General features: G+C 36.1%; 1 non-coding gene across 1 annotated transcript; it reads left to right on the forward strand.

Annotated features, from left to right (window-relative positions):
- The first annotated feature begins 4,644 nt into the window (after window positions 1-4,644).
- On the forward strand, window positions 4,645-4,751 carry LOC114755965 (small nucleolar RNA R71). Its single transcript, XR_003741380.1, has one exon. It is a non-coding gene; the product is annotated as a small nucleolar RNA R71 (small nucleolar RNA).
- The last annotated feature ends 6,537 nt before the right edge of the window (window positions 4,752-11,288 follow it).

The following is an 11,288-nucleotide window of genomic DNA, read 5'->3' on the forward strand; positions in this document are numbered from 1 at the left end:
ATTTTTTGGATGAATTTTTAGAGCTCTGGATTGAATAAAATACTTCAGTCAAATATTAAATATTTTTATCCCCTAAATAGGAGACAAAACCAAAGAAAATATCTAAGGGCCATCATGACGATGCTGAGTCAGCGTGCCGAGTCATCAAGCGTAATCATGACACCTACGAGTCATCATGCTGAGTACCAGAAGATATTTATGGACAGCATAAAAATCAGAACGCAGTACGGGAATATTTTAGACAGTCTTTTGTCTACCCGTTATAGTGAAATCTCTACTGCATGACTCATAAGGTTAAGTAGCCTGTCAGTAGAGCTAATTATTTTTCCCTCTGCTCCTCTAAGGTGGCACCATATATTTACTTATCAAGGTGAGAAAATAGTGTCAGAACGTGTTCTGGTGGTACAGGGTAAGTTAGGACCCGAAAAGTATCTGATATGGTGCAAGATTGGCTTGATAGGTGGAGAAATAATTAAGAAAATATTTTTGCACGAATTTTCATTTATTTTCTCCCTATTTTAATTCCATAAATGATGAAAGGACATGAAAGTGACAAGTGTACGGTTAGATGAGAAAAAGAAAATATTACGTGTACGGCTAGATGGAAGACATGTGTACGGTCGGATGCAAGACACGTGTGCGGTCGGATTAAAGACATGTGGCTTGATGATGTAAGCATGATGTCATCATGATGAGGTAAGCATGATGTCATAGGACACTTGTCACCGTAAGATCAAAAGAGAAAATGGACGGTCCGGATCGAGCCATGTATTTTTAAGATCAACGGTCTAGATTCAGTCTGCTTTTCTATAAATACCCACTCCCCTCCCTACCATTTCGTCCAAGCATAAGGAATCCATGGGGAAGCTCTTGAAAAATGGTTTCTAGAGAGAGAAAGAAGAGGGAGAAAGAAAGGCCAAGTGGTTCCAAGCCAGATCAAACTCTAAAACAAGGTATGTGATGGTTATAGCACCTGATTTTATGCCTATTTCGGATTAGTTACTGTGCGTATCTGATTCTGAAATTTTGCATGGTTAAATTACACTCTGTGAGCTTTAAATCCATAGGTAGAAAACTTCATTTGGATATGTGTACGATTTATGGTGATTTTTCAAATTTAGGGTTTGAAATCTAGAAACAGTGTTGAACTTTTGGGAGAGTTTCGAGTTCCGTACAGTTCCGGTACTGTTCAGAGTAGAATTGGTTCCTGAAACTATTTTTCCTTTAAAGTTAACTTAAGGAACTTTCAGTAAGACTTGGATGGATCTTAAGGATGGAAAATTTGAGTAAAAATTCTGGAAATTCTGCGTGAACAGTACCCGCGAAGCAAAATTTCCAGATTTGGTATTCTTGAATCTAAGGCCATCTAAAGTGGTCCTAATTGACAAGAAATGGATCTTAAGGATGGAAAATGATAAGATTTATGTTAGAAAAGTTGAAAAGAAAACCCTAAGACTAAGAGAAAGGGTTGAGGTTCAAGAAAGCTAGTCTTGAACTTTATGTAATCTAGTGGTCCTAATGGATTGTATGATGAATGTGACTATGTTTAGAACCTTTGGAACATCCAAGAGGATGTTTGGTGATGTTGACTGAATGTCCACATGGTTGGAAAGACAAGGGAATCAAAGGAAAAGCAAGGGGAAAGCCATGTTACAAGGTAGTGAACTTACCTATACTGTGTGCTTGATATGTATGCTTGCATGATGTGATTGTGTTGCCATGATGTGACTAAGCTATGATGAAATGTTTGCAAAGTTATGTTTGTAAGTTTATGTTATTTTTTGCCTTGGCAATATGTTATGGAAGCATGAAATGCTTTAGCTTACTTTCCATGGCATTCATGTGTTAATGTTATAACATGTCATGCATGTGCATTATGTCTTGTATGCTTATGGGCAGTGTTTGCTACTGAGATTCCCCCAAATCTCACCCCTCCCTAACCAACCATTTAGGTCAATCAATGATGGGCAATAATGGCATGAGAAGCAAGGAGAAGTAAGCGCAGAATTATTCTTGTTAATGGATGAGAGTGTTGATAAATGTATAATTCTACTATTTTGTGAACTATGTTATGGATGCCAATGATGCCATGTATTTAATTATAATATTTATGGCATGAATGAAAGTGTATGAGCATGAACGGGAAAGAGTAAGGCCATGTTATGTATGCCAAAGAAATAAAAGGAATTAAAGAGACGTTAAGGGATAAAACATAAGTCCTGGAGCAGTGAATTTGTAGCTCCAGTTTGACCTATCAAACGAGTGAGTTAGGTCATAATATTTGGCAAGCAAAGAGATCTAATGTGTCTCTTTAAAATGAGGGGTAGTTTTCCCGGTTCTGATAACCGAGCAGAAAGTTATGCCTTTCCAAAGTTAGGCATGAATACAATAAAATCTGAAAGTGACCAATTAAACAGTAACGTTTTCAAAGGAAATTGAGCTTGAATTTCAAGGCAATCAGTTTAGAAACTATTTTTTCTCAAAATTTTATCCAAAGAGCTTTCTGTAGAACTTGGAATCACTCAATTTTGATTTTTTTACAATTAGTTATGAATTTTTTAAGTTTGTCACATTTTAAGGTGACAATGAATAGTAACCCGTAAATGAAAATTTTCAAACTTGATTTTTCATCAATTGTAGCCTTCAAAAGTGATTCCAAATACTTCTGCAAGGAAAGTTAATTGATTTAAACATGAGGCGTCATAGAGTGGAAGAAGTATAATCCAATGAACAAGCATTAGAACACAACACATCACTACTATGGGAGGGGGAAATAGAAGAAGGGGTAGAATGGGGGTAATGAACCATGAGCGCATTAGAATATTCAACAACCTTATGTGAAAGTTTATCATTGTTAACATGCAAATCATCATCAAGTTCATCAATAAAGTGCACATCATACAAAGAATAATCTTCATTAGGTTGCTTTATGCTCTCATACAAGTTAAAATGCATAAAATGATCACCTACACTCATAGTGATAGAACCTTCCTTCATTTTAATTTTGGTATTAGCAATTCTTATGAATGGTCTACCAAGAATTAATGCACCTTTATTCATGCTTTCCTTCGATATATCTAAAATATAGAAATCTATAGGAATAAGCAAGTCTTTAACCTTTACTAGCACATCCTCAAGCACCCCATGTGGATATCTAACAGTGTGATATGCTAAAACACTAGTAGGCTTAAGAGTAGTGATACCTAGGGACTCATAGACTGACTTGGGCATCATATTAATAGCAGCTCCTAGGTCTAATAAGGCTTTTGGAATAATAGTCCTTCCTATAGTGTAAGGTATGGTGAAACTCCTCGGGTCTTGACATTTAATCAGCAATTGGGGCTTAAAAAGTGTACTAACATTAGAAGGTAGTTAGACCATGTCATTAGGCTTGAACTTCTTTTTATATTTACACATATCTATTTAGGTTGAGAGGCCAACTCAAGTAAAGGTACCTTAACTTCCAATTTGCTAAACAGCTTAAACAAGTGATCATCTTTCTTTTTAGAACTAGCTTTTTTCTTGCCTTGAAGATAAGAATGTGGAAAGGGAAGTTCTTGAAGATTTACCTCATTACCTTTATTGCAAGCAGCTTTTTAAGCGTAAGGTTGACTCCTTTTAGCACCAACATCCTCTTTATCATTCACAAGTGTAGTGGCCTTCTTTTTTAAGATGCTTTTCTCTTTCATTCTTTCAAATGAAGGTACAGCTATAAGGGTTGGCTCTTTGAGTTGTAAACTTTCATCAAAATCAACTCCTACATCTTTATCTTCACTTTTCTCATCTTCCTTCCCAACTAGCTCGCCACTTCTCAAGCTTATGGCATTTGGGCTCTTGGGATTAATCACAGTGTTGGATGGCAAGTTCCCTTTTCTAGCATCTTTCTCGCTTTTAGAACTCATTATTTGAGTAACATAGGCTTGAAGATTGTTGCTTTTGACCTCAAGGTTCTCCACCTTGTCACATAGCTTGCTCACTATCCTTAATAAAATGTCCTCTCTATTTGGTTCTTGAATTGGGATCTCTCTTGTTATAGATGGTCCTGCATAATTTCCCATAGAGGCATTCCTAAACCGTCTTTGAGAATTTCCAGCACAGCTATACATGTTTTTCTTGCCTTGCCCACCTTGAAATTCTCTATTATCATTGCTACTCTATTTAGGTGTGAAGTCTCCTCTCTAGCCATTGTTGTAAGTATTTTGAGAGAATCGATTAGGTCTTTGGAAGTTCATGGCAGCTACATCCCTAGATTCAATCATGGAGGGACAATTAAGAGTAGTGTGCATAGGACTAGCACACATATCACAAGTGGTAGGCATAAGAGCTTAAGTCATGGGGGCAGAGTGTAGAGCTTTAACATGCTGCCTTTGTTGAGTTTGCATGGCCTTTTACATACAAACCATTTGATCACTTAGAATGGCCATCTTATGTAGAATTTGATTAGTTTGCCAAGCTCCTACTCCATATGCTTGAGCAATATCTCTAACTCCAAACTGCTAATTATTTGCAGCCATCTTCTCTAATAGATCCCGCACGCCTTGAGAAGTCAAATCAATTAAAGAACTACTAGCAGCAGCATCAATGGTGGACTTTTGATGATCTAGCAATCCATCATAGAAATATTGAACCAAATGTGGTTGGGAAATTTGGTGATGTGGGCATTTGGCAAAGAGGGCTATGAATCTTATCCAATATTCATACAAGCTTTCTCTAACCCCTTATTGAACACTATAGATCTCTTTCCTCATTCTAGCTGTCCTTGAAGTTGGAAAATACTTTTCTAAGAATTGCTTCTTCAATTACTCCCATGTAAGTGTTACAAAATATTGAGGCAACATGTGCAGGCATTCCTTAGCCTTGCCTTCCACAGAAAATAAGAAGCCTCTACTCAACACATCATCAAGGTGGGCTTCGAGAGGCTTCATGGAAGAGCATATCATGTGAAGGTTTTGGAGATGCCTATGTGGATCCTCTCCTGTATTGCCATGAAATTTAAGTAAGGCACTTATCAAAGCTGCTTTTAACTCAAAATTAGCATTAAAATTGTAGAAGCCATAAGGATTATAATCAACATTAGAAGAATTCATTTCTCTTAAGCTTTTATGCCTAACATTAGCTCTATTGTTTTCAACTTGTTCCTCTTGTATATTGTTATTCAAATTAGGCCTTTCCTCCTCTCTATGAACTTCATTAACCCTAGGTGGTTCATTATCCTTAGGCATATTATTCTGGTCCATAATAAAATGATGGTCTATGTAATTACCAAGTGAAGAATCCGATTTAGAAAACTCAGATGATCACAAGAATATTCAAAATGTAGTGAAAATGAGGTGTAAAAGGATACCTAGGGACTCATAGACTGACTTGGGCATCATATTAATAGCAGCTCCTAGGTCTAATAAGGCTTTTGGAATAATAGTCCTTCCTATAGTGTAAGGTATGGTGAAACTCCTCGGGTCTTGACATTAATCAGCAATTGGGGCTTAAAAAGTGTACTAACATTAGAAGGTAGTTAGACCATGTCATTAGGCTTGAACTTCTTTTATATTTACACATATCTATTTAGGTTGAGAGGCCAACTCAAGTAAAGGTACCTTAACTTAACTTCCAATTTGCTAAACAGCTTAAACAAGTCATCATCTTTCTTTTTAGAACTAGCTTTTTTCTTGCCTTGAAGATAAGAAGATAAGAATGTGGAAAGGGGAAGTTCTTGAAGATTACCTCATTACCTTTATTGCAAGCAGTTTTTTAAGCATAAGGTTGACTCCTTTTAGCACCAACATCCTCTTTATCATTCACAAGTGTAGTGGCCCTTCTTTTTTAAGATGCTTTTCTTTTCATTCTTTCAAATGAAGGTACAGCTATAAGGTTTGGCTCTTTGAGTTGTAAACTTTCATCAAAATCAACTCCTACATCTTTATCTTCACTTTTCTCATCTTCCTTCCCAACTAGCTCGCCACTTCTCAAGCTATGGCATTTGGGCTCTTGGGATTAATCACAGTGTTGGATGGCAAGTTCCCTTTTCTAGCATCTTTCTCGCTTTAGAACTCATTATTTGAGTAACATAGGCTTGAAGATTGTTGCTTTTGACCTCAAGGTTCTCCACCTTGTCACATAGCTTGCTCACTATCCTTAATAAAATGTCCTCTCTATTTGGTTCTTGAATTGGGGATCTCTTGTTATAGATGGTCCTGCATAATTTCCCATAGAGGCTTCCTAAACCGTCTTTGAGAATTTCCAGCACAGCTATATCATGTTTTCTTGCCTTGCCCACCTTGAAATTCTCTATTATCATTGCTACTCCATTTAGGTGTGAAGTCTCCTCTCCAGCCATTGTTGTAAGTGTTTTGAGAGAATCGATTAGGTCTTTGGAAGTTCATGGCAGCTACATCCCTAGATTCAATCATGGAGGGGGACAATTAAGAGTAGTGTGCATAGGACTAGCACACATATCACAAGTGGTAGGCATAAGAGCTTAAGTCATGGGGCCAAAGTGTAGAGCTTTAACATGCGCCTTTGTTGAGTTTGCATGGCCTTTTACATACAAAACCATTTGATCACTTAGAATGGCCATCTTATGTAGAATTTGATTAGTTTTTGCAAGCTCCTACTCCATATGCTTGAGCAATATCTCTAACTCCAAACTGCTAATATTTGCAGCCATCTTCTCTAATAGATCCCGTACGCCTTGAGAAGTCAAATCAATTAAAGAACTACTAGCAGCAGCATCAATGGTGGACTTTTGATGATCTAGCAATCCATCATAGAAATATTGAACCAAATGTGGTTGGGAAATTTGGTGTGTGGGCATTTGGCAAAGAGGGCTATGAATCTTATCCAATATTCATACAAGCTTTCTCCAACCCCTTATTGAACACTATAGATCTCTTTCCTCATTCTAGCTGTCCTTGAAGTTGGAAAATACTTTTCTAAGAATTGCTTCTTCAATTACTCCCATGTAAGTGTTGCAAAATATTGAGGCAACATGTGCAGGCATTCCTTAGCCTTGCCTTCCACAGAAAAATAAGAAGCCTCTACTCAACACATCATCAAGGTGGGCTTCGAGAGGCTTCATGGAAGAGCATATCATGTGAAGGTTTTGGAGATGCCTATGTGGATCCTCTCCTGTATTGCCATGAAATTTAAGTAAGGCACTTATCAAAGTGCTTTTAACTCAAAATTAGCATTAAAATTGTAGAAGCCATAAGGATTATAATCAACATTAGAAGAATTCATTTCTCTTATGCTTTTATGCCTAACATTAGCTCTATTGTTTTCAACTTGTTCCTCTTGTATATTGTTATTCAAATTAGGCCTTCCTCCTCTCTATGAACTTCATTAACCCTAGGTGTGGTTCATTATCCTTAGGCATATTATTCTGGTCCATAATAAAATGATGGTCTATGTAATTACCAAGTGAAGAATTCGATTTAGAAAACTCAGATGAATCACAAGAATATTCAAAATGTAGTGAAAATGGAGGTGTAAAAGGGTAGGTAGGATGTTCAAGATATAAACCACTGTTACCCTTAATAATCTTTCTTTCTAAGTGCTCATAAGGTCTTATTTATTGAGTGTCAAGTGGCAACAGTGTTTCTTTTCCAGATCGGGTCATACAACACTTAGACCACTTAAAACAATTAAGCACCATTACAACAATTCAATCTTCAAGGATCGAGAGAAATTGAATGAACCAATCAAACAATCAATGAATGCAAGTCAAGAGCAGTTCAAGATACTCCAGAGAATGTCAAAAATTCAAAGAATGCTATAAAAGAAAAGTCAAAACAGTCTCTGAAAGTGTCTGTAGGATGGTACTTCGTCGCGGCTAAATAGAGTTAGTCACGGTAAAAAACTTGGCTAAATTGAACTTCTCCTCTTTTCAGGATTTAGTTGCAATGAAATCGCCTTGACTTGTCTTATTTACCAGCACAAAGAGAAACACTACCATGCTTAAAGATGAAAGCAGAAGATTAGTAAGAAATTCTCACAGGAGTTGACAACAGTTAAAACAAGGATATGCTAAGAAAATGAGCACAATGGACAATTACCCAAAAGATTAATCAAGAGAGATCTATCTCACGAATAAGTGTTTCACTCTTAACTCACTTGTTTTGGGATTATTTCACTCTAAGTCTGCTCAATCCAATTTCTACCATAGGCTTGTAATAATTCTACCTCTCCACCACGGGAGGGAAACAAACTTTGCAAATCAAGAGGACTGTTAGGGGTCAGAATTTGAATGAAGGCCAAATGAAATGAATGGAATGACCTAAAACAAACATAAGGAGAGAAGCTACTTATTTTTATTTTTATTATTTTAATGTCTCTATCTTTTCTTTCTTTTCTTTCTCTTTCTCTTCTTCTTTTTTTTTCTTGATTGGAGCAACTCTCCTTTTTCTTCTTTCTTTTTTTTTAAACAGAATACAATAATGACAAAATAATTGCATGCATGTACTCAAGATGAAGGTCCAAAGGGGTTTACAATGGTAAAATGATTGGGGTTTGCGTTTGGGAAGTGAGGGTTTGAAATCTAATGCCTCTATCATCTTTACAAAAATTGATTCACTAAGCTTTCAATTAAGAATTAGAACAAGTTCTAGAGAAATATGAAATAAGCAGATTCACTCAATTTAATAACTTTAGGCCCAAAAATCCTTCAACAAACGCTATAAATCTCAATTAATCAATCTCAAGGGTTAAAAACCACATATTCCTAATTTTAAAACATATCATCATTTACTATCTGTCAAAAACATGAGAATAACTAGTCCAAGTTCAAACCCTCATTAAAAGCATGGAAAGTTTTCTAAAAGCACAAGTACAAATTGAATCGACCACGTATTTTAAGATCAACGGTCCAGATTCAGTCTGTTTTTTCTATGTTCAATAACCCCCAACCCACTCCCCTCCCTACCATTTCGTCCAAGCATAAGGAATCCATGGGGAAGCTCTTGAAAAATGGTTTCTAGAGAGAGAAAGAAGAGGGAGAAAGAAAGGCCAAGTGGTTCCAAGCCAGATCAAACTCTAAAACAAGGTATGTGATGGTTATAGCACCTGATTTTATGCCTATTTCGGATTAGTTACTGTGCGTATCTGATTCTGAAATTTTGCATGGTTAAATTACACTCTGTGAGCTTTAAATCCATAGGTAGAAAACTTCATTTGGATATGTGTACGATTTATGGTGATTTTTCAAATTTAGGGTTTAAATCTGGAAACAGTGTTGAACTTTTGAGTTTCGAGTTCCGTACAGTTCCGGTACTGTTCAGAGTAGAATTGGTTCTGAAACTATTTTTCCTTTAAATTTAACTTAAGGAAATTTCAGTAAGACTTGGAAGCACTCAATTTTTATTTTTCTAGAATTAATTATGAATTTTCAAATTTGAGTAAAAATTCTGGAAATTCTGCGTGAACAGTACCCGCGAAGCAAAATTTCCAGATTTGGTATTCTTGAATCTAAGGCCATCTAAAGTGGTCCTAATTGACAAGAAATGGATCTTAAGGATGGAAAATGATAAGATTTATGTTAGAAAAGTTGAAAAGAAAACCCTAAGACTAAGAGAAAGGGTTGAGGTTCAAGAAAGCTAGTCTTGAACTTTATGTAATCTAGTGGTCCTAATGGATTGTGTGATCATTATGGTTATGTTTAGGACCTTTGGAACATCCAAGAGGATGTTTGGTGATGTTGAACAAATGTCCACATGGTTGGAAAGTCAAGGGAGTCAAAGGAAAAGTGAGAGGAAAGCTTGAGGTGCAAGGTAGTGAACTTACCTATACTGTGTGCTTGATATGTATGCTTGCATGATGTGATTGTGTTGCCATGATGTGACTAAGCTATGATAAAATGTTTGTAAAGTTATGTTTGCAAGTTTATGTTATGTTTTGCCTTGGCAATATGTTATGGAAGCATGAAATGCTTTAGCTTACTTTCCATGGCATTCATGTGTTAATGTTATAACATGTCATGCATGTGCATTATGTCTTGCATGCTTATGGGTAGTGTTTGCTACTGAGATTCCCCGAATCTCACCCCTCCCTAACCAACCATTTAGGTCAATCAACGATGGGAATAATGGCATGAGAAGCAAGAAGAACTAAGCGGAGAATTATTCTTGCTAATGGATGAGACTGTTGATGAATGTATGATTCTCCTATTTTGTAAACTATGTTATGGATGCCAATGATGCCATGTATTTAATTATAATGTTTATGGCATGAACGAAAGTGTATGAGTATGAACGGGAAGGAGTAAGGACATGTTATGTATGCCAAAGAAATAAAAAGAATTAAAGAGATGTTAAGGGATAAAACGTAAGTCCTGGAGCAATGAGTTTGTAGCTCCAGTTTGACCTATCAAATGAGTGAGTTAGGTCATAAGATTTGGCAAGCAAAGAGATCTAATGTTTCTCTTTAAAATGAGGGGTAGTTTGCCTAATTCTAATAACCGAGCAGAAAGTGATGCCTTTCCAAAGTTAGGCAAAAATACAGTAAAATCCGAATATGACCAAATGAACAGTAACTTTTTCAAAGGAAATTGAGCTTGAATTTCAAGGCAATCAGTTCAGAAACTATTTTTCCTCCAAATTTTATCCAAAGAGCTTTCTTTAGAACTTAGAATCACTCAATTTTGATTTTTCTACAATTAGTTATGAATTTTGAAGTTTGTCACATTTTAAGGTGACAATGAATAGTAACCCGTAAATGAAAGTTTTCAAACTTGATTTTTCATCAATTGTAGCCTTCAAAAGTGATTCCAAATGCTTCCGCAAGGAAAGTTAATTGATTTAAACATGAGGTGTTACAGTTCCCATTTGTATCAATGCTATTCTCTTGTTCTGGTTTTGTTTTGCCTTTGTCCAGGAGTACAAAGGTTTAAGTGTGGGGGATTTGATTGAACCCAATTGTTCTATGTTATTTCATATCATTTTAAGGGTATTTATCATAGATTTTGGCCCCTTTTGATGATAATTGTGCTTAATTTTGATTAAGGGTCCTTACTTTGAGTTAGTGTCTTTTTGAATGTAAAATTGTCATAATTGGTTATTAATTGTATTCAATTGATTTCTAGGACAATTGATGCTTCAAATTGTTGCTTTTTATTATAGGACATTTGAGAAGTAGAGCCAAGATTGAAGACCAAAGCATTACACAACATGAGAGTTTCCAAGAAAATGCTGTGATGTGGAAAAAAGTCTGAAAATGTGCATCAGTGACTATTTTGGAATAGTTCGCCAGGGCAAACTTTTGAGTTCGTCGCAGTAAACACTCAACATTTCACTAAAATT

The sequence above is a fragment of the Neltuma alba genome, unplaced genomic scaffold, assembly GCF_004799145.2.
Source record: "Neltuma alba isolate B1F8T4 unplaced genomic scaffold, ASM479914v2 tig00010359_pilon, whole genome shotgun sequence".
Taxonomy (NCBI): Eukaryota; Viridiplantae; Streptophyta; class Magnoliopsida; order Fabales; family Fabaceae; genus Neltuma; species Neltuma alba.